This window comes from Littorina saxatilis, linkage group LG9 (assembly GCF_037325665.1).
Source record: "Littorina saxatilis isolate snail1 linkage group LG9, US_GU_Lsax_2.0, whole genome shotgun sequence".
Classification (NCBI taxonomy): Eukaryota; Metazoa; Mollusca; class Gastropoda; order Littorinimorpha; family Littorinidae; genus Littorina; species Littorina saxatilis.
In genome coordinates this window covers 62,199,029-62,216,970 of record NC_090253.1, presented here as the reverse complement: position 1 = coordinate 62,216,970, position 17,942 = coordinate 62,199,029, and the positions used below count along the sequence as shown (strand labels likewise).

The window sequence follows — 17,942 nt, the reverse complement described above, 5'->3', positions numbered from 1 at the left end:
GGAGGGAAATTTAAGCTCTATATATCGATGCAAACTGCACAAGCCCACCATCAAAATCAACACTGCATTCCGGGACGACTCCCCCTACTAAAGAAAAGACAATCTTGGCCGTCCTTCACCATCAGCAACAATTATCCTATCCGTCAGCTAGTTGTAAAAAAAAAAAAATTAAAACAATGAAAAAAACAATATACTACCACCAAGGAGACAAACAAAAGAATAGAAAAAAAAACACGGAAAAAAATGATGCCAACTGCACCCGGTGTTCCCAGGCGGTCACCCATCCAAGTACTAACCGGGCCCGACGTTGCTTAACTTCGGTGATCGGACGAGAACCGGTGCTTTCAACGTGGTATGGCCGTTGGCGAGAGAGGAGTGAAAATTAAGCTCTATATATCAATGCAAAGTGCACAACCATGCACACTGACTGATATCGAAAGTAAGACGTTTCTCTCTCTCTCTCTCTCTCTCTCTCTCTCTCTCTCTCTCTCTCTCTCCACAATAAAAGGCATATTTACTCACTACACAATCATCATAAACCTTTGTTTCAAAGCTTTGGGTGTGTGCTCATGACTTTTGAATTGGATTATTACTCCTCGTTGTGAGGAGAGGGCCGAGCCTGGAGGTACTGCAATACCAGGACAACCCGTGGCGAAGGCGGAGCAAGCCCCTGACACTTCACCTGAGTTCAAAAATCAGTTTAATATCGAAGCCCCCTTGTCGGGAGCGTATCAGATATTAAGCTGATAAGAACAGATACTACACTTTGATCTTAGCCAAAAGGCCGAGAAGCGATAACCCCTCCGGACTCAAAAATCAAGTGCCATGAAAGTTGCAGACACTTACAAACAGGGACGCTGCCCTTCCATACTTGACAAAGCTACATTTTCAACCCACCAATTGCACACCCATCCCCCCATTCCTTTATCCTGAAGGTCCATTTCGTCCCACTCAACGTTGTTATTTAAAAGTAAGCCACTATGCACTGCAAAAACACCCTTTCCTGCACAAAATGGTTCTTTTCACAGCTTGAACAACGTCAGGCCGACGTCAGGTAAGTCTCTCTCTCTCTGACCACAGTACATACAGAGGAGAGGTATGCTGTGTAAACACACTCGACACAGACACACAAACAAACAAATAACATTTGAGAAAAAAACATGATACTCACCTCTTCCATCCAATACGATGTCGCTCATCAAGCGTGATCATAATTATCTGCAAAATGTATCAACAGTTAGGAAATCAAATACATAATAAACAAAACAATGAAACATTGGAACAACAGAGAAAAAATACACCAAAAAGAACAAGAAAACTAAACAGAAAGACGGGAGGGAAAAAAATGATGCCAACTGCACCCGGTGTTCCCAGGCGGTCACCCATCCAAGTACTAACCGGGCCCGACGTTGCTTAACTTCGGTGATCGGACGAGAACCGGTGCTTTCAACGTGGTATGGCCGTTGGCGAAAGTGGAGGGAAATTTAAGCTCTATATATCGATGCAAACTGCACAAGCCCACCATCAAAATCAACACTGCATTCCGGGACGACTCCCCCTACTAAAGAAAAGACAATCTTGGCCGTCCTTCACCATCAGCAACAATTATCCTATCCGTCAGCTAGTTGTAAAAAAAAAAAAAAAAATTAAAACAATGAAAAAAACAATATACTACCACCAAGGAGACAAACAAAAGAAGAATAGAAAAAAAACACGGAAAAAAATGATGCCAACTGCACCCGGTGTTCCCAGGCGGTCACCCATCCAAGTACTAACCGGGCCCGACGTTGCTTAACTTCGGTGATCGGACGAGAACCGGTGCTTTCAACGTGGTATGGCCGTTGGCGAGAGAGGAGTGAAAATTAAGCTCTATATATCAATGCAAAGTGCACAACCATGCACACTGACTGATATCGAAAGTAAGACGTTTCTCTCTCTCTCTCTCTCTCTCTCTCTCTCTCTCTCTCTCTCTCTCCACAATAAAAGGCATATTTACTCACTACACAATCATCATAAACCTTTGTTTCAAAGCTTTGGGTGTGTGCTCATGACTTTTGAATTGGATTATTACTCCTCGTTGTGAGGAGAGGGCCGAGCCTGGAGGTACTGCAATACCAGGACAACCCGTGGCGAAGGCGGAGCAAGCCCCTGACACTTCACCTGAGTTCAAAAATCAGTTTAATATCGAAGCCCCCTTGTCGGGAGCGTATCAGATATTAAGCTGATAAGAACAGATACTACACTTTGATCTTAGCCAAAAGGCCGAGAAGCGATAACCCCTCCGGACTCAAAAATCAAGTGCCATGAAAGTTGCAGACACTTACAAACAGGGACGCTGCCCTTCCATACTTGACAAAGCTACATTTTCAACCCACCAATTGCACACCCATCCCCCCATTCCTTTATCCTGAAGGTCCATTTCGTCCCACTCAACGTTGTTATTTAAAAGTAAGCCACTATGCACTGCAAAAACACCCTTTCCTGCACAAAATGGTTCTTTTCACAGCTTGAACAACGTCAGGCCGACGTCAGGTAAGTCTCTCTCTCTCTGACCACAGTACATACAGAGGAGAGGTATGCTGTGTAAACACACTCGACACAGACACACAAACAAACAAATAACATTTGAGAAAAAAACATGATACTCACCTCTTCCATCCAATACGATGTCGCTCATCAAGCGTGATCATAATTATCTGCAAAATGTATCAACAGTTAGGAAATCAAATACATAATAAACAAAACAATGAAACATTGGAACAACAGAGAAAAAATACACCAAAAAGAACAAGAAAACTAAACAGAAAGACGGGAGGGAATAAAATGATGCCAACTGCACCCGGTGTTCCCAGGCGGTCACCCATCCAAGTACTAACCGGGCCCGACGTTGCTTAACTTCGGTGATCGGACGAGAACCGGTGCTTTCAACGTGGTATGGCCGTTGGCGAAAGTGGAGGGAAATTTAAGCTCTATATATCGATGCAAACTGCACAAGCCCACCATCAAAATCAACACTGCATTCCGGGACGACTCCCCCTACTAAAGAAAAGACAATCTTGGCCGTCCTTCACCATCAGCAACAATTATCCTATCCGTCAGCTAGTTGTAAAAAAAAAAAAATTAAAACAATGAAAAAAACAATATACTACCACCAAGGAGACAAACAAAAGAAGAATAGAAAAAAAACACGGAAAAAAATGATGCCAACTGCACCCGGTGTTCCCAGGCGGTCACCCATCCAAGTACTAACCGGGCCCGACGTTGCTTAACTTCGGTGATCGGACGAGAACCGGTGCTTTCAACGTGGTATGGCCGTTGGCGAGAGAGGAGTGAAAATTAAGCTCTATATATCAATGCAAAGTGCACAACCATGCACACTGACTGATATCGAAAGTAAGACGTTTCTCTCTCTCTCTCTCTCTCTCTCTCTCTCTCTCTCTCTCTCTCTCCACAATAAAAGGCATATTTACTCACTACACAATCATCATAAACCTTTGTTTCAAAGCTTTGGGTGTGTGCTCATGACTTTTGAATTGGATTATTACTCCTCGTTGTGAGGAGAGGGCCGAGCCTGGAGGTACTGCAATACCAGGACAACCCGTGGCGAAGGCGGAGCAAGCCCCTGACACTTCACCTGAGTTCAAAAATCAGTTTAATATCGAAGCCCCCTTGTCGGGAGCGTATCAGATATTAAGCTGATAAGAACAGATACTACACTTTGATCTTAGCCAAAAGGCCGAGAAGCGATAACCCCTCCGGACTCAAAAATCAAGTGCCATGAAAGTTGCAGACACTTACAAACAGGGACGCTGCCCTTCCATACTTGACAAAGCTACATTTTCAACCCACCAATTGCACACCCATCCCCCCATTCCTTTATCCTGAAGGTCCATTTCGTCCCACTCAACGTTGTTATTTAAAAGTAAGCCACTATGCACTGCAAAAACACCCTTTCCTGCACAAAATGGTTCTTTTCACAGCTTGAACAACGTCAGGCCGACGTCAGGTAAGTCTCTCTCTCTCTGACCACAGTACATACAGAGGAGAGGTATGCTGTGTAAACACACTCGACACAGACACACAAACAAACAAATAACATTTGAGAAAAAAACATGATACTCACCTCTTCCATCCAATACGATGTCGCTCATCAAGCGTGATCATAATTATCTGCAAAATGTATCAACAGTTAGGAAATCAAATACATAATAAACAAAACAATGAAACATTGGAACAACAGAGAAAAAATACACCAAAAAGAACAAGAAAACTAAACAGAAAGACGGGAGGGAAAAAAATGATGCCAACTGCACCCGGTGTTCCCAGGCGGTCACCCATCCAAGTACTAACCGGGCCCGACGTTGCTTAACTTCGGTGATCGGACGAGAACCGGTGCTTTCAACGTGGTATGGCCGTTGGCGAAAGTGGAGGGAAATTTAAGCTCTATATATCGATGCAAACTGCACAAGCCCACCATCAAAATCAACACTGCATTCCGGGACGACTCCCCCTACTAAAGAAAAGACAATCTTGGCCGTCCTTCACCATCAGCAACAATTATCCTATCCGTCAGCTAGTTGTAAAAAAAAAAAAAAAATTAAAACAATGAAAAAAACAATATACTACCACCAAGGAGACAAACAAAAGAAGAATAGAAAAAAAACACGGAAAAAAATGATGCCAACTGCACCCGGTGTTCCCAGGCGGTCACCCATCCAAGTACTAACCGGGCCCGACGTTGCTTAACTTCGGTGATCGGACGAGAACCGGTGCTTTCAACGTGGTATGGCCGTTGGCGAGAGAGGAGTGAAAATTAAGCTCTATATATCAATGCAAAGTGCACAACCATGCACACTGACTGATATCGAAAGTAAGACGTTTCTCTCTCTCTCTCTCTCTCTCTCTCTCTCTCTCTCTCTCTCTCTCCACAATAAAAGGCATATTTACTCACTACACAATCATCATAAACCTTTGTTTCAAAGCTTTGGGTGTGTGCTCATGACTTTTGAATTGGATTATTACTCCTCGTTGTGAGGAGAGGGCCGAGCCTGGAGGTACTGCAATACCAGGACAACCCGTGGCGAAGGCGGAGCAAGCCCCTGACACTTCACCTGAGTTCAAAAATCAGTTTAATATCGAAGCCCCCTTGTCGGGAGCGTATCAGATATTAAGCTGATAAGAACAGATACTACACTTTGATCTTAGCCAAAAGGCCGAGAAGCGATAACCCCTCCGGACTCAAAAATCAAGTGCCATGAAAGTTGCAGACACTTACAAACAGGGACGCTGCCCTTCCATACTTGACAAAGCTACATTTTCAACCCACCAATTGCACACCCATCCCCCCATTCCTTTATCCTGAAGGTCCATTTCGTCCCACTCAACGTTGTTATTTAAAAGTAAGCCACTATGCACTGCAAAAACACCCTTTCCTGCACAAAATGGTTCTTTTCACAGCTTGAACAACGTCAGGCCGACGTCAGGTAAGTCTCTCTCTCTCTGACCACAGTACATACAGAGGAGAGGTATGCTGTGTAAACACACTCGACACAGACACACAAACAAACAAATAACATTTGAGAAAAAAACATGATACTCACCTCTTCCATCCAATACGATGTCGCTCATCAAGCGTGATCATAATTATCTGCAAAATGTATCAACAGTTAGGAAATCAAATACATAATAAACAAAACAATGAAACATTGGAACAACAGAGAAAAAATACACCAAAAAGAACAAGAAAACTAAACAGAAAGACGGGAGGGAAAAAAATGATGCCAACTGCACCCGGTGTTCCCAGGCGGTCACCCATCCAAGTACTAACCGGGCCCGACGTTGCTTAACTTCGGTGATCGGACGAGAACCGGTGCTTTCAACGTGGTATGGCCGTTGGCGAAAGTGGAGGGAAATTTAAGCTCTATATATCGATGCAAACTGCACAAGCCCACCATCAAAATCAACACTGCATTCCGGGACGACTCCCCCTACTAAAGAAAAGACAATCTTGGCCGTCCTTCACCATCAGCAACAATTATCCTATCCGTCAGCTAGTTGTAAAAAAAAAAAAATTAAAACAATGAAAAAAACAATATACTACCACCAAGGAGACAAACAAAAGAAGAATAGAAAAAAAACACGGAAAAAAATGATGCCAACTGCACCCGGTGTTCCCAGGCGGTCACCCATCCAAGTACTAACCGGGCCCGACGTTGCTTAACTTCGGTGATCGGACGAGAACCGGTGCTTTCAACGTGGTATGGCCGTTGGCGAGAGAGGAGTGAAAATTAAGCTCTATATATCAATGCAAAGTGCACAACCATGCACACTGACTGATATCGAAAGTAAGACGTTTCTCTCTCTCTCTCTCTCTCTCTCTCTCTCTCTCTCTCTCTCTCTCCACAATAAAAGGCATATTTACTCACTACACAATCATCATAAACCTTTGTTTCAAAGCTTTGGGTGTGTGCTCATGACTTTTGAATTGGATTATTACTCCTCGTTGTGAGGAGAGGGCCGAGCCTGGAGGTACTGCAATACCAGGACAACCCGTGGCGAAGGCGGAGCAAGCCCCTGACACTTCACCTGAGTTCAAAAATCAGTTTAATATCGAAGCCCCCTTGTCGGGAGCGTATCAGATATTAAGCTGATAAGAACAGATACTACACTTTGATCTTAGCCAAAAGGCCGAGAAGCGATAACCCCTCCGGACTCAAAAATCAAGTGCCATGAAAGTTGCAGACACTTACAAACAGGGACGCTGCCCTTCCATACTTGACAAAGCTACATTTTCAACCCACCAATTGCACACCCATCCCCCCATTCCTTTATCCTGAAGGTCCATTTCGTCCCACTCAACGTTGTTATTTAAAAGTAAGCCACTATGCACTGCAAAAACACCCTTTCCTGCACAAAATGGTTCTTTTCACAGCTTGAACAACGTCAGGCCGACGTCAGGTAAGTCTCTCTCTCTCTGACCACAGTACATACAGAGGAGAGGTATGCTGTGTAAACACACTCGACACAGACACACAAACAAACAAATAACATTTGAGAAAAAAACATGATACTCACCTCTTCCATCCAATACGATGTCGCTCATCAAGCGTGATCATAATTATCTGCAAAATGTATCAACAGTTAGGAAATCAAATACATAATAAACAAAACAATGAAACATTGGAACAACAGAGAAAAAATACACCAAAAAGAACAAGAAAACTAAACAGAAAGACGGGAGGAAAAAAATGATGCCAACTGCACCCGGTGTTCCCAGGCGGTCACCCATCCAAGTACTAACCGGGCCCGACGTTGCTTAACTTCGGTGATCGGACGAGAACCGGTGCTTTCAACGTGGTATGGCCGTTGGCGAAAGTGGAGGGAAATTTAAGCTCTATATATCGATGCAAACTGCACAAGCCCACCATCAAAATCAACACTGCATTCCGGGACGACTCCCCCTACTAAAGAAAAGACAATCTTGGCCGTCCTTCACCATCAGCAACAATTATCCTATCCGTCAGCTAGTTGTAAAAAAAAAAAAATTAAAACAATGAAAAAAACAATATACTACCACCAAGGAGACAAACAAAAGAAGAATAGAAAAAAAACACGGAAAAAAATGATGCCAACTGCACCCGGTGTTCCCAGGCGGTCACCCATCCAAGTACTAACCGGGCCCGACGTTGCTTAACTTCGGTGATCGGACGAGAACCGGTGCTTTCAACGTGGTATGGCCGTTGGCGAGAGAGGAGTGAAAATTAAGCTCTATATATCAATGCAAAGTGCACAACCATGCACACTGACTGATATCGAAAGTAAGACGTTTCTCTCTCTCTCTCTCTCTCTCTCTCTCTCTCTCTCTCTCTCTCTCCACAATAAAAGGCATATTTACTCACTACACAATCATCATAAACCTTTGTTTCAAAGCTTTGGGTGTGTGCTCATGACTTTTGAATTGGATTATTACTCCTCGTTGTGAGGAGAGGGCCGAGCCTGGAGGTACTGCAATACCAGGACAACCCGTGGCGAAGGCGGAGCAAGCCCCTGACACTTCACCTGAGTTCAAAAATCAGTTTAATATCGAAGCCCCCTTGTCGGGAGCGTATCAGATATTAAGCTGATAAGAACAGATACTACACTTTGATCTTAGCCAAAAGGCCGAGAAGCGATAACCCCTCCGGACTCAAAAATCAAGTGCCATGAAAGTTGCAGACACTTACAAACAGGGACGCTGCCCTTCCATACTTGACAAAGCTACATTTTCAACCCACCAATTGCACACCCATCCCCCCATTCCTTTATCCTGAAGGTCCATTTCGTCCCACTCAACGTTGTTATTTAAAAGTAAGCCACTATGCACTGCAAAAACACCCTTTCCTGCACAAAATGGTTCTTTTCACAGCTTGAACAACGTCAGGCCGACGTCAGGTAAGTCTCTCTCTCTCTGACCACAGTACATACAGAGGAGAGGTATGCTGTGTAAACACACTCGACACAGACACACAAACAAACAAATAACATTTGAGAAAAAAACATGATACTCACCTCTTCCATCCAATACGATGTCGCTCATCAAGCGTGATCATAATTATCTGCAAAATGTATCAACAGTTAGGAAATCAAATACATAATAAACAAAACAATGAAACATTGGAACAACAGAGAAAAAATACACCAAAAAGAACAAGAAAACTAAACAGAAAGACGGGAGGAAAAAAATGATGCCAACTGCACCCGGTGTTCCCAGGCGGTCACCCATCCAAGTACTAACCGGGCCCGACGTTGCTTAACTTCGGTGATCGGACGAGAACCGGTGCTTTCAACGTGGTATGGCCGTTGGCGAAAGTGGAGGGAAATTTAAGCTCTATATATCGATGCAAACTGCACAAGCCCACCATCAAAATCAACACTGCATTCCGGGACGACTCCCCCTACTAAAGAAAAGACAATCTTGGCCGTCCTTCACCATCAGCAACAATTATCCTATCCGTCAGCTAGTTGTAAAAAAAAAAAAATTAAAACAATGAAAAAAACAATATACTACCACCAAGGAGACAAACAAAAGAAGAATAGAAAAAAAACACGGAAAAAAATGATGCCAACTGCACCCGGTGTTCCCAGGCGGTCACCCATCCAAGTACTAACCGGGCCCGACGTTGCTTAACTTCGGTGATCGGACGAGAACCGGTGCTTTCAACGTGGTATGGCCGTTGGCGAGAGAGGAGTGAAAATTAAGCTCTATATATCAATGCAAAGTGCACAACCATGCACACTGACTGATATCGAAAGTAAGACGTTTCTCTCTCTCTCTCTCTCTCTCTCTCTCTCTCTCTCTCTCTCTCTCTCCACAATAAAAGGCATATTTACTCACTACACAATCATCATAAACCTTTGTTTCAAAGCTTTGGGTGTGTGCTCATGACTTTTGAATTGGATTATTACTCCTCGTTGTGAGGAGAGGGCCGAGCCTGGAGGTACTGCAATACCAGGACAACCCGTGGCGAAGGCGGAGCAAGCCCCTGACACTTCACCTGAGTTCAAAAATCAGTTTAATATCGAAGCCCCCTTGTCGGGAGCGTATCAGATATTAAGCTGATAAGAACAGATACTACACTTTGATCTTAGCCAAAAGGCCGAGAAGCGATAACCCCTCCGGACTCAAAAATCAAGTGCCATGAAAGTTGCAGACACTTACAAACAGGGACGCTGCCCTTCCATACTTGACAAAGCTACATTTTCAACCCACCAATTGCACACCCATCCCCCCATTCCTTTATCCTGAAGGTCCATTTCGTCCCACTCAACGTTGTTATTTAAAAGTAAGCCACTATGCACTGCAAAAACACCCTTTCCTGCACAAAATGGTTCTTTTCACAGCTTGAACAACGTCAGGCCGACGTCAGGTAAGTCTCTCTCTCTCTGACCACAGTACATACAGAGGAGAGGTATGCTGTGTAAACACACTCGACACAGACACACAAACAAACAAATAACATTTGAGAAAAAAACATGATACTCACCTCTTCCATCCAATACGATGTCGCTCATCAAGCGTGATCATAATTATCTGCAAAATGTATCAACAGTTAGGAAATCAAATACATAATAAACAAAACAATGAAACATTGGAACAACAGAGAAAAAATACACCAAAAAGAACAAGAAAACTAAACAGAAAGACGGGAGGAAAAAAAATGATGCCAACTGCACCCGGTGTTCCCAGGCGGTCACCCATCCAAGTACTAACCGGGCCCGACGTTGCTTAACTTCGGTGATCGGACGAGAACCGGTGCTTTCAACGTGGTATGGCCGTTGGCGAAAGTGGAGGGAAATTTAAGCTCTATATATCGATGCAAACTGCACAAGCCCACCATCAAAATCAACACTGCATTCCGGGACGACTCCCCCTACTAAAGAAAAGACAATCTTGGCCGTCCTTCACCATCAGCAACAATTATCCTATCCGTCAGCTAGTTGTAAAAAAAAAAAAAAAAATTAAAACAATGAAAAAAACAATATACTACCACCAAGGAGACAAACAAAAGAAGAATAGAAAAAAAACACGGAAAAAAATGATGCCAACTGCACCCGGTGTTCCCAGGCGGTCACCCATCCAAGTACTAACCGGGCCCGACGTTGCTTAACTTCGGTGATCGGACGAGAACCGGTGCTTTCAACGTGGTATGGCCGTTGGCGAGAGAGGAGTGAAAATTAAGCTCTATATATCAATGCAAAGTGCACAACCATGCACACTGACTGATATCGAAAGTAAGACGTTTCTCTCTCTCTCTCTCTCTCTCTCTCTCTCTCTCTCTCTCTCTCTCCACAATAAAAGGCATATTTACTCACTACACAATCATCATAAACCTTTGTTTCAAAGCTTTGGGTGTGTGCTCATGACTTTTGAATTGGATTATTACTCCTCGTTGTGAGGAGAGGGCCGAGCCTGGAGGTACTGCAATACCAGGACAACCCGTGGCGAAGGCGGAGCAAGCCCCTGACACTTCACCTGAGTTCAAAAATCAGTTTAATATCGAAGCCCCCTTGTCGGGAGCGTATCAGATATTAAGCTGATAAGAACAGATACTACACTTTGATCTTAGCCAAAAGGCCGAGAAGCGATAACCCCTCCGGACTCAAAAATCAAGTGCCATGAAAGTTGCAGACACTTACAAACAGGGACGCTGCCCTTCCATACTTGACAAAGCTACATTTTCAACCCACCAATTGCACACCCATCCCCCCATTCCTTTATCCTGAAGGTCCATTTCGTCCCACTCAACGTTGTTATTTAAAAGTAAGCCACTATGCACTGCAAAAACACCCTTTCCTGCACAAAATGGTTCTTTTCACAGCTTGAACAACGTCAGGCCGACGTCAGGTAAGTCTCTCTCTCTCTGACCACAGTACATACAGAGGAGAGGTATGCTGTGTAAACACACTCGACACAGACACACAAACAAACAAATAACATTTGAGAAAAAAACATGATACTCACCTCTTCCATCCAATACGATGTCGCTCATCAAGCGTGATCATAATTATCTGCAAAATGTATCAACAGTTAGGAAATCAAATACATAATAAACAAAACAATGAAACATTGGAACAACAGAGAAAAAATACACCAAAAAGAACAAGAAAACTAAACAGAAAGACGGGAGGGAAAAAAATGATGCCAACTGCACCCGGTGTTCCCAGGCGGTCACCCATCCAAGTACTAACCGGGCCCGACGTTGCTTAACTTCGGTGATCGGACGAGAACCGGTGCTTTCAACGTGGTATGGCCGTTGGCGAAAGTGGAGGGAAATTTAAGCTCTATATATCGATGCAAACTGCACAAGCCCACCATCAAAATCAACACTGCATTCCGGGACGACTCCCCCTACTAAAGAAAAGACAATCTTGGCCGTCCTTCACCATCAGCAACAATTATCCTATCCGTCAGCTAGTTGTAAAAAAAAAAAAAAAAATCAAAACAATGAAAAAAACAATATACTACCACCAAGGAGACAAACAAAAGAAGAATAGAAAAAAAACACGGAAAAAAATGATGCCAACTGCACCCGGTGTTCCCAGGCGGTCACCCATCCAAGTACTAACCGGGCCCGACGTTGCTTAACTTCGGTGATCGGACGAGAACCGGTGCTTTCAACGTGGTATGGCCGTTGGCGAGAGAGGAGTGAAAATTAAGCTCTATATATCAATGCAAAGTGCACAACCATGCACACTGACTGATATCGAAAGTAAGACGTTTCTCTCTCTCTCTCTCTCTCTCTCTCTCTCTCTCTCTCTCTCTCTCCACAATAAAAGGCATATTTACTCACTACACAATCATCATAAACCTTTGTTTCAAAGCTTTGGGTGTGTGCTCATGACTTTTGAATTGGATTATTACTCCTCGTTGTGAGGAGAGGGCCGAGCCTGGAGGTACTGCAATACCAGGACAACCCGTGGCGAAGGCGGAGCAAGCCCCTGACACTTCACCTGAGTTCAAAAATCAGTTTAATATCGAAGCCCCCTTGTCGGGAGCGTATCAGATATTAAGCTGATAAGAACAGATACTACACTTTGATCTTAGCCAAAAGGCCGAGAAGCGATAACCCCTCCGGACTCAAAAATCAAGTGCCATGAAAGTTGCAGACACTTACAAACAGGGACGCTGCCCTTCCATACTTGACAAAGCTACATTTTCAACCCACCAATTGCACACCCATCCCCCCATTCCTTTATCCTGAAGGTCCATTTCGTCCCACTCAACGTTGTTATTTAAAAGTAAGCCACTATGCACTGCAAAAACACCCTTTCCTGCACAAAATGGTTCTTTTCACAGCTTGAACAACGTCAGGCCGACGTCAGGTAAGTCTCTCTCTCTCTGACCACAGTACATACAGAGGAGAGGTATGCTGTGTAAACACACTCGACACAGACACACAAACAAACAAATAACATTTGAGAAAAAAACATGATACTCACCTCTTCCATCCAATACGATGTCGCTCATCAAGCGTGATCATAATTATCTGCAAAATGTATCAACAGTTAGGAAATCAAATACATAATAAACAAAACAATGAAACATTGGAACAACAGAGAAAAAATACACCAAAAAGAACAAGAAAACTAAACAGAAAGACGGGAGGGAAAAAAATGATGCCAACTGCACCCGGTGTTCCCAGGCGGTCACCCATCCAAGTACTAACCGGGCCCGACGTTGCTTAACTTCGGTGATCGGACGAGAACCGGTGCTTTCAACGTGGTATGGCCGTTGGCGAAAGTGGAGGGAAATTTAAGCTCTATATATCGATGCAAACTGCACAAGCCCACCATCAAAATCAACACTGCATTCCGGGACGACTCCCCCTACTAAAGAAAAGACAATCTTGGCCGTCCTTCACCATCAGCAACAATTATCCTATCCGTCAGCTAGTTGTAAAAAAAAAAAAAAAAATTAAAACAATGAAAAAAACAATATACTACCACCAAGGAGACAAACAAAAGAAGAATAGAAAAAAAACACGGAAAAAAATGATGCCAACTGCACCCGGTGTTCCCAGGCGGTCACCCATCCAAGTACTAACCGGGCCCGACGTTGCTTAACTTCGGTGATCGGACGAGAACCGGTGCTTTCAACGTGGTATGGCCGTTGGCGAGAGAGGAGTGAAAATTAAGCTCTATATATCAATGCAAAGTGCACAACCATGCACACTGACTGATATCGAAAGTAAGACGTTTCTCTCTCTCTCTCTCTCTCTCTCTCTCTCTCTCTCTCTCTCTCTCTCACAATAAAAGGCATATTTACTCACTACACAATCATCATAAACCTTTGTTTCAAAGCTTTGGGTGTGTGCTCATGACTTTTGAATTGGATTATTACTCCTCGTTGTGAGGAGAGGGCCGAGCCTGGAGGTACTGCAATACCAGGACAACCCGTGGCGAAGGCGGAGCAAGCCCCTGACACTTCACCTGAGTTCAAAAATCAGTTTAATATCGAAGCCCCCTTGTCGGGAGCGTATCAGATATTAAGCTGATAAGAACAGATACTACACTTTGATCTTAGCCAAAAGGCCGAGAAGCGATAACCCCTCCGGACTCAAAAATCAAGTGCCATGAAAGTTGCAGACACTTACAAACAGGGACGCTGCCCTTCCATACTTGACAAAGCTACATTTTCAACCCACCAATTGCACACCCATCCCCCCATTCCTTTATCCTGAAGGTCCATTTCGTCCCACTCAACGTTGTTATTTAAAAGTAAGCCACTATGCACTGCAAAAACACCCTTTCCTGCACAAAATGGTTCTTTTCACAGCTTGAACAACGTCAGGCCGACGTCAGGTAAGTCTCTCTCTCTCTGACCACAGTACATACAGAGGAGAGGTATGCTGTGTAAACACACTCGACACAGACACACAAACAAACAAATAACATTTGAGAAAAAAACATGATACTCACCTCTTCCATCCAATACGATGTCGCTCATCAAGCGTGATCATAATTATCTGCAAAATGTATCAACAGTTAGGAAATCAAATACATAATAAACAAAACAATGAAACATTGGAACAACAGAGAAAAAATACACCAAAAAGAACAAGAAAACTAAACAGAAAGACGGGAGGGAAAAAAATGATGCCAACTGCACCCGGTGTTCCCAGGCGGTCACCCATCCAAGTACTAACCGGGCCCGACGTTGCTTAACTTCGGTGATCGGACGAGAACCGGTGCTTTCAACGTGGTATGGCCGTTGGCGAAAGTGGAGGGAAATTTAAGCTCTATATATCGATGCAAACTGCACAAGCCCACCATCAAAATCAACACTGCATTCCGGGACGACTCCCCCTACTAAAGAAAAGACAATCTTGGCCGTCCTTCACCATCAGCAACAATTATCCTATCCGTCAGCTAGTTGTAAAAAAAAAAAAATTAAAACAATGAAAAAAACAATATACTACCACCAAGGAGACAAACAAAAGAAGAATAGAAAAAAAACACGGAAAAAAATGATGCCAACTGCACCCGGTGTTCCCAGGCGGTCACCCATCCAAGTACTAACCGGGCCCGACGTTGCTTAACTTCGGTGATCGGACGAGAACCGGTGCTTTCAACGTGGTATGGCCGTTGGCGAGAGAGGAGTGAAAATTAAGCTCTATATATCAATGCAAAGTGCACAACCATGCACACTGACTGATATCGAAAGTAAGACGTTTCTCTCTCTCTCTCTCTCTCTCTCTCTCTCTCTCTCTCTCTCTCTCTCCACAATAAAAGGCATATTTACTCACTACACAATCATCATAAACCTTTGTTTCAAAGCTTTGGGTGTGTGCTCATGACTTTTGAATTGGATTATTACTCCTCGTTGTGAGGAGAGGGCCGAGCCTGGAGGTACTGCAATACCAGGACAACCCGTGGCGAAGGCGGAGCAAGCCCCTGACACTTCACCTGAGTTCAAAAATCAGTTTAATATCGAAGCCCCCTTGTCGGGAGCGTATCAGATATTAAGCTGATAAGAACAGATACTACACTTTGATCTTAGCCAAAAGGCCGAGAAGCGATAACCCCTCCGGACTCAAAAATCAAGTGCCATGAAAGTTGCAGACACTTACAAACAGGGACGCTGCCCTTCCATACTTGACAAAGCTACATTTTCAACCCACCAATTGCACACCCATCCCCCCATTCCTTTATCCTGAAGGTCCATTTCGTCCCACTCAACGTTGTTATTTAAAAGTAAGCCACTATGCACTGCAAAAACACCCTTTCCTGCACAAAATGGTTCTTTTCACAGCTTGAACAACGTCAGGCCGACGTCAGGTAAGTCTCTCTCTCTCTGACCACAGTACATACAGAGGAGAGGTATGCTGTGTAAACACACTCGACACAGACACACAAACAAACAAATAACATTTGAGAAAAAAACATGATACTCACCTCTTCCATCCAATACGATGTCGCTCATCAAGCGTGATCATAATTATCTGCAAAATGTATCAACAGTTAGGAAATCAAATACATAATAAACAAAACAATGAAACATTGGAACAACAGAGAAAAAATACACCAAAAAGAACAAGAAAACTAAACAGAAAGACGGGAGGAAAAAAAATGATGCCAACTGCACCCGGTGTTCCCAGGCGGTCACCCATCCAAGTACTAACCGGGCCCGACGTTGCTTAACTTCGGTGATCGGACGAGAACCGGTGCTTTCAACGTGGTATGGCCGTTGGCGAAAGTGGAGGGAAATTTAAGCTCTATATATCGATGCAAACTGCACAAGCCCACCATCAAAATCAACACTGCATTCCGGGACGACTCCCCCTACTAAAGAAAAGACAATCTTGGCCGTCCTTCACCATCAGCAACAATTATCCTATCCGTCAGCTAGTTGTAAAAAAAAAAAAAAAAATTAAAACAATGAAAAAAACAATATACTACCACCAAGGAGACAAACAAAAGAAGAATAGAAAAAAAACACGGAAAAAAATGATGCCAACTGCACCCGGTGTTCCCAGGCGGTCACCCATCCAAGTACTAACCGGGCCCGACGTTGCTTAACTTCGGTGATCGGACGAGAACCGGTGCTTTCAACGTGGTATGGCCGTTGGCGAGAGAGGAGTGAAAATTAAGCTCTATATATCAATGCAAAGTGCACAACCATGCACACTGACTGATATCGAAAGTAAGACGTTTCTCTCTCTCTCTCTCTCTCTCTCTCTCTCTCTCTCTCTCTCTCTCCACAATAAAAGGCATATTTACTCACTACACAATCATCATAAACCTTTGTTTCAAAGCTTTGGGTGTGTGCTCATGACTTTTGAATTGGATTATTACTCCTCGTTGTGAGGAGAGGGCCGAGCCTGGAGGTACTGCAATACCAGGACAACCCGTGGCGAAGGCGGAGCAAGCCCCTGACACTTCACCTGAGTTCAAAAATCAGTTTAATATCGAAGCCCCCTTGTCGGGAGCGTATCAGATATTAAGCTGATAAGAACAGATACTACACTTTGATCTTAGCCAAAAGGCCGAGAAGCGATAACCCCTCCGGACTCAAAAATCAAGTGCCATGAAAGTTGCAGACACTTACAAACAGGGACGCTGCCCTTCCATACTTGACAAAGCTACATTTTCAACCCACCAATTGCACACCCATCCCCCCATTCCTTTATCCTGAAGGTCCATTTCGTCCCACTCAACGTTGTTATTTAAAAGTAAGCCACTATGCACTGCAAAAACACCCTTTCCTGCACAAAATGGTTCTTTTCACAGCTTGAACAACGTCAGGCCGACGTCAGGTAAGTCTCTCTCTCTCTGACCACAGTACATACAGAGGAGAGGTATGCTGTGTAAACACACTCGACACAGACACACAAACAAACAAATAACATTTGAGAAAAAAACATGATACTCACCTCTTCCATCCAATACGATGTCGCTCATCAAGCGTGATCATAATTATCTGCAAAATGTATCAACAGTTAGGAAATCAAATACATAATAAACAAAACAATGAAACATTGGAACAACAGAGAAAAAATACACCAAAAAGAACAAGAAAACTAAACAGAAAGACGGGAGGAAAAAAAATGATGCCAACTGCACCCGGTGTTCCCAGGCGGTCACCCATCCAAGTACTAACCGGGCCCGACGTTGCTTAACTTCGGTGATCGGACGAGAACCGGTGCTTTCAACGTGGTATGGCCGTTGGCGAAAGTGGAGGGAAATTTAAGCTCTATATATCGATGCAAACTGCACAAGCCCACCATCAAAATCAACACTGCATTCCGGGACGACTCCCCCTACTAAAGAAAAGACAATCTTGGCCGTCCTTCACCATCAGCAACAATTATCCTATCCGTCAGCTAGTTGTAAAAAAAAAAAAAAAAAAATTAAAACAATGAAAAAAACAATATACTACCACCAAGGAGACAAACAAAAGAAGA

At 43.7% G+C, this 17,942-nt stretch overlaps 36 non-coding genes across 36 annotated transcripts; all 36 read right to left on the bottom strand.

The window, feature by feature from the left end:
- Positions 1 to 247: 247 nt before the first annotated feature.
- LOC138977527 (5S ribosomal RNA) lies at positions 248 to 366 on the bottom strand. The gene has a single exon (XR_011459327.1). It is a non-coding gene; the product is annotated as a 5S ribosomal RNA (ribosomal RNA).
- Positions 367 to 603: 237 nt separating this feature from the next.
- Positions 604 to 796, bottom strand: LOC138977633 (U2 spliceosomal RNA). The gene has a single exon (XR_011459425.1). It is a non-coding gene; the product is annotated as a U2 spliceosomal RNA (small nuclear RNA).
- Positions 797 to 1,349: 553 nt separating this feature from the next.
- Positions 1,350 to 1,468, bottom strand: LOC138977526 (5S ribosomal RNA). Its single transcript, XR_011459326.1, has one exon. It is a non-coding gene; the product is annotated as a 5S ribosomal RNA (ribosomal RNA).
- A 259-nt stretch (positions 1,469 to 1,727) lies between these two features.
- On the bottom strand, positions 1,728 to 1,846 carry LOC138977525 (5S ribosomal RNA). Its single transcript, XR_011459325.1, has one exon. It is a non-coding gene; the product is annotated as a 5S ribosomal RNA (ribosomal RNA).
- A 235-nt stretch (positions 1,847 to 2,081) lies between these two features.
- LOC138977631 (U2 spliceosomal RNA) lies at positions 2,082 to 2,274 on the bottom strand. The gene has a single exon (XR_011459424.1). It is a non-coding gene; the product is annotated as a U2 spliceosomal RNA (small nuclear RNA).
- Positions 2,275 to 2,827: 553 nt separating this feature from the next.
- On the bottom strand, positions 2,828 to 2,946 carry LOC138977523 (5S ribosomal RNA). Its single transcript, XR_011459323.1, has one exon. It is a non-coding gene; the product is annotated as a 5S ribosomal RNA (ribosomal RNA).
- Positions 2,947 to 3,201: 255 nt separating this feature from the next.
- On the bottom strand, positions 3,202 to 3,320 carry LOC138977521 (5S ribosomal RNA). The gene has a single exon (XR_011459322.1). It is a non-coding gene; the product is annotated as a 5S ribosomal RNA (ribosomal RNA).
- A 235-nt stretch (positions 3,321 to 3,555) lies between these two features.
- Positions 3,556 to 3,748, bottom strand: LOC138977630 (U2 spliceosomal RNA). The gene has a single exon (XR_011459423.1). It is a non-coding gene; the product is annotated as a U2 spliceosomal RNA (small nuclear RNA).
- Positions 3,749 to 4,301: 553 nt separating this feature from the next.
- On the bottom strand, positions 4,302 to 4,420 carry LOC138977520 (5S ribosomal RNA). The gene has a single exon (XR_011459321.1). It is a non-coding gene; the product is annotated as a 5S ribosomal RNA (ribosomal RNA).
- A 258-nt stretch (positions 4,421 to 4,678) lies between these two features.
- On the bottom strand, positions 4,679 to 4,797 carry LOC138977519 (5S ribosomal RNA). The gene has a single exon (XR_011459320.1). It is a non-coding gene; the product is annotated as a 5S ribosomal RNA (ribosomal RNA).
- Positions 4,798 to 5,032: 235 nt separating this feature from the next.
- On the bottom strand, positions 5,033 to 5,225 carry LOC138977629 (U2 spliceosomal RNA). The gene has a single exon (XR_011459422.1). It is a non-coding gene; the product is annotated as a U2 spliceosomal RNA (small nuclear RNA).
- A 553-nt stretch (positions 5,226 to 5,778) lies between these two features.
- On the bottom strand, positions 5,779 to 5,897 carry LOC138977518 (5S ribosomal RNA). The gene has a single exon (XR_011459319.1). It is a non-coding gene; the product is annotated as a 5S ribosomal RNA (ribosomal RNA).
- A 255-nt stretch (positions 5,898 to 6,152) lies between these two features.
- LOC138977730 (5S ribosomal RNA) lies at positions 6,153 to 6,271 on the bottom strand. Its single transcript, XR_011459508.1, has one exon. It is a non-coding gene; the product is annotated as a 5S ribosomal RNA (ribosomal RNA).
- Positions 6,272 to 6,506: 235 nt separating this feature from the next.
- On the bottom strand, positions 6,507 to 6,699 carry LOC138977628 (U2 spliceosomal RNA). The gene has a single exon (XR_011459421.1). It is a non-coding gene; the product is annotated as a U2 spliceosomal RNA (small nuclear RNA).
- A 552-nt stretch (positions 6,700 to 7,251) lies between these two features.
- LOC138977729 (5S ribosomal RNA) lies at positions 7,252 to 7,370 on the bottom strand. The gene has a single exon (XR_011459507.1). It is a non-coding gene; the product is annotated as a 5S ribosomal RNA (ribosomal RNA).
- A 255-nt stretch (positions 7,371 to 7,625) lies between these two features.
- LOC138977728 (5S ribosomal RNA) lies at positions 7,626 to 7,744 on the bottom strand. The gene has a single exon (XR_011459506.1). It is a non-coding gene; the product is annotated as a 5S ribosomal RNA (ribosomal RNA).
- Positions 7,745 to 7,979: 235 nt separating this feature from the next.
- LOC138977626 (U2 spliceosomal RNA) lies at positions 7,980 to 8,172 on the bottom strand. The gene has a single exon (XR_011459419.1). It is a non-coding gene; the product is annotated as a U2 spliceosomal RNA (small nuclear RNA).
- Positions 8,173 to 8,724: 552 nt separating this feature from the next.
- On the bottom strand, positions 8,725 to 8,843 carry LOC138977727 (5S ribosomal RNA). The gene has a single exon (XR_011459505.1). It is a non-coding gene; the product is annotated as a 5S ribosomal RNA (ribosomal RNA).
- A 255-nt stretch (positions 8,844 to 9,098) lies between these two features.
- On the bottom strand, positions 9,099 to 9,217 carry LOC138977726 (5S ribosomal RNA). The gene has a single exon (XR_011459504.1). It is a non-coding gene; the product is annotated as a 5S ribosomal RNA (ribosomal RNA).
- A 237-nt stretch (positions 9,218 to 9,454) lies between these two features.
- On the bottom strand, positions 9,455 to 9,647 carry LOC138977625 (U2 spliceosomal RNA). Its single transcript, XR_011459418.1, has one exon. It is a non-coding gene; the product is annotated as a U2 spliceosomal RNA (small nuclear RNA).
- A 553-nt stretch (positions 9,648 to 10,200) lies between these two features.
- On the bottom strand, positions 10,201 to 10,319 carry LOC138977724 (5S ribosomal RNA). The gene has a single exon (XR_011459502.1). It is a non-coding gene; the product is annotated as a 5S ribosomal RNA (ribosomal RNA).
- A 259-nt stretch (positions 10,320 to 10,578) lies between these two features.
- Positions 10,579 to 10,697, bottom strand: LOC138977723 (5S ribosomal RNA). The gene has a single exon (XR_011459501.1). It is a non-coding gene; the product is annotated as a 5S ribosomal RNA (ribosomal RNA).
- A 235-nt stretch (positions 10,698 to 10,932) lies between these two features.
- On the bottom strand, positions 10,933 to 11,125 carry LOC138977624 (U2 spliceosomal RNA). The gene has a single exon (XR_011459417.1). It is a non-coding gene; the product is annotated as a U2 spliceosomal RNA (small nuclear RNA).
- Positions 11,126 to 11,678: 553 nt separating this feature from the next.
- LOC138977722 (5S ribosomal RNA) lies at positions 11,679 to 11,797 on the bottom strand. Its single transcript, XR_011459500.1, has one exon. It is a non-coding gene; the product is annotated as a 5S ribosomal RNA (ribosomal RNA).
- A 259-nt stretch (positions 11,798 to 12,056) lies between these two features.
- Positions 12,057 to 12,175, bottom strand: LOC138977721 (5S ribosomal RNA). Its single transcript, XR_011459499.1, has one exon. It is a non-coding gene; the product is annotated as a 5S ribosomal RNA (ribosomal RNA).
- A 235-nt stretch (positions 12,176 to 12,410) lies between these two features.
- Positions 12,411 to 12,603, bottom strand: LOC138977623 (U2 spliceosomal RNA). The gene has a single exon (XR_011459416.1). It is a non-coding gene; the product is annotated as a U2 spliceosomal RNA (small nuclear RNA).
- A 553-nt stretch (positions 12,604 to 13,156) lies between these two features.
- On the bottom strand, positions 13,157 to 13,275 carry LOC138977720 (5S ribosomal RNA). Its single transcript, XR_011459498.1, has one exon. It is a non-coding gene; the product is annotated as a 5S ribosomal RNA (ribosomal RNA).
- A 259-nt stretch (positions 13,276 to 13,534) lies between these two features.
- Positions 13,535 to 13,653, bottom strand: LOC138977719 (5S ribosomal RNA). The gene has a single exon (XR_011459497.1). It is a non-coding gene; the product is annotated as a 5S ribosomal RNA (ribosomal RNA).
- A 236-nt stretch (positions 13,654 to 13,889) lies between these two features.
- LOC138977622 (U2 spliceosomal RNA) lies at positions 13,890 to 14,082 on the bottom strand. Its single transcript, XR_011459415.1, has one exon. It is a non-coding gene; the product is annotated as a U2 spliceosomal RNA (small nuclear RNA).
- Positions 14,083 to 14,635: 553 nt separating this feature from the next.
- LOC138977718 (5S ribosomal RNA) lies at positions 14,636 to 14,754 on the bottom strand. Its single transcript, XR_011459496.1, has one exon. It is a non-coding gene; the product is annotated as a 5S ribosomal RNA (ribosomal RNA).
- Positions 14,755 to 15,009: 255 nt separating this feature from the next.
- On the bottom strand, positions 15,010 to 15,128 carry LOC138977717 (5S ribosomal RNA). Its single transcript, XR_011459495.1, has one exon. It is a non-coding gene; the product is annotated as a 5S ribosomal RNA (ribosomal RNA).
- Positions 15,129 to 15,365: 237 nt separating this feature from the next.
- On the bottom strand, positions 15,366 to 15,558 carry LOC138977620 (U2 spliceosomal RNA). Its single transcript, XR_011459413.1, has one exon. It is a non-coding gene; the product is annotated as a U2 spliceosomal RNA (small nuclear RNA).
- Positions 15,559 to 16,111: 553 nt separating this feature from the next.
- On the bottom strand, positions 16,112 to 16,230 carry LOC138977716 (5S ribosomal RNA). The gene has a single exon (XR_011459494.1). It is a non-coding gene; the product is annotated as a 5S ribosomal RNA (ribosomal RNA).
- A 259-nt stretch (positions 16,231 to 16,489) lies between these two features.
- LOC138977715 (5S ribosomal RNA) lies at positions 16,490 to 16,608 on the bottom strand. The gene has a single exon (XR_011459493.1). It is a non-coding gene; the product is annotated as a 5S ribosomal RNA (ribosomal RNA).
- Positions 16,609 to 16,843: 235 nt separating this feature from the next.
- Positions 16,844 to 17,036, bottom strand: LOC138977619 (U2 spliceosomal RNA). The gene has a single exon (XR_011459412.1). It is a non-coding gene; the product is annotated as a U2 spliceosomal RNA (small nuclear RNA).
- A 553-nt stretch (positions 17,037 to 17,589) lies between these two features.
- LOC138977713 (5S ribosomal RNA) lies at positions 17,590 to 17,708 on the bottom strand. Its single transcript, XR_011459491.1, has one exon. It is a non-coding gene; the product is annotated as a 5S ribosomal RNA (ribosomal RNA).
- Between the last annotated feature and the right edge of the window lie 234 nt (positions 17,709 to 17,942).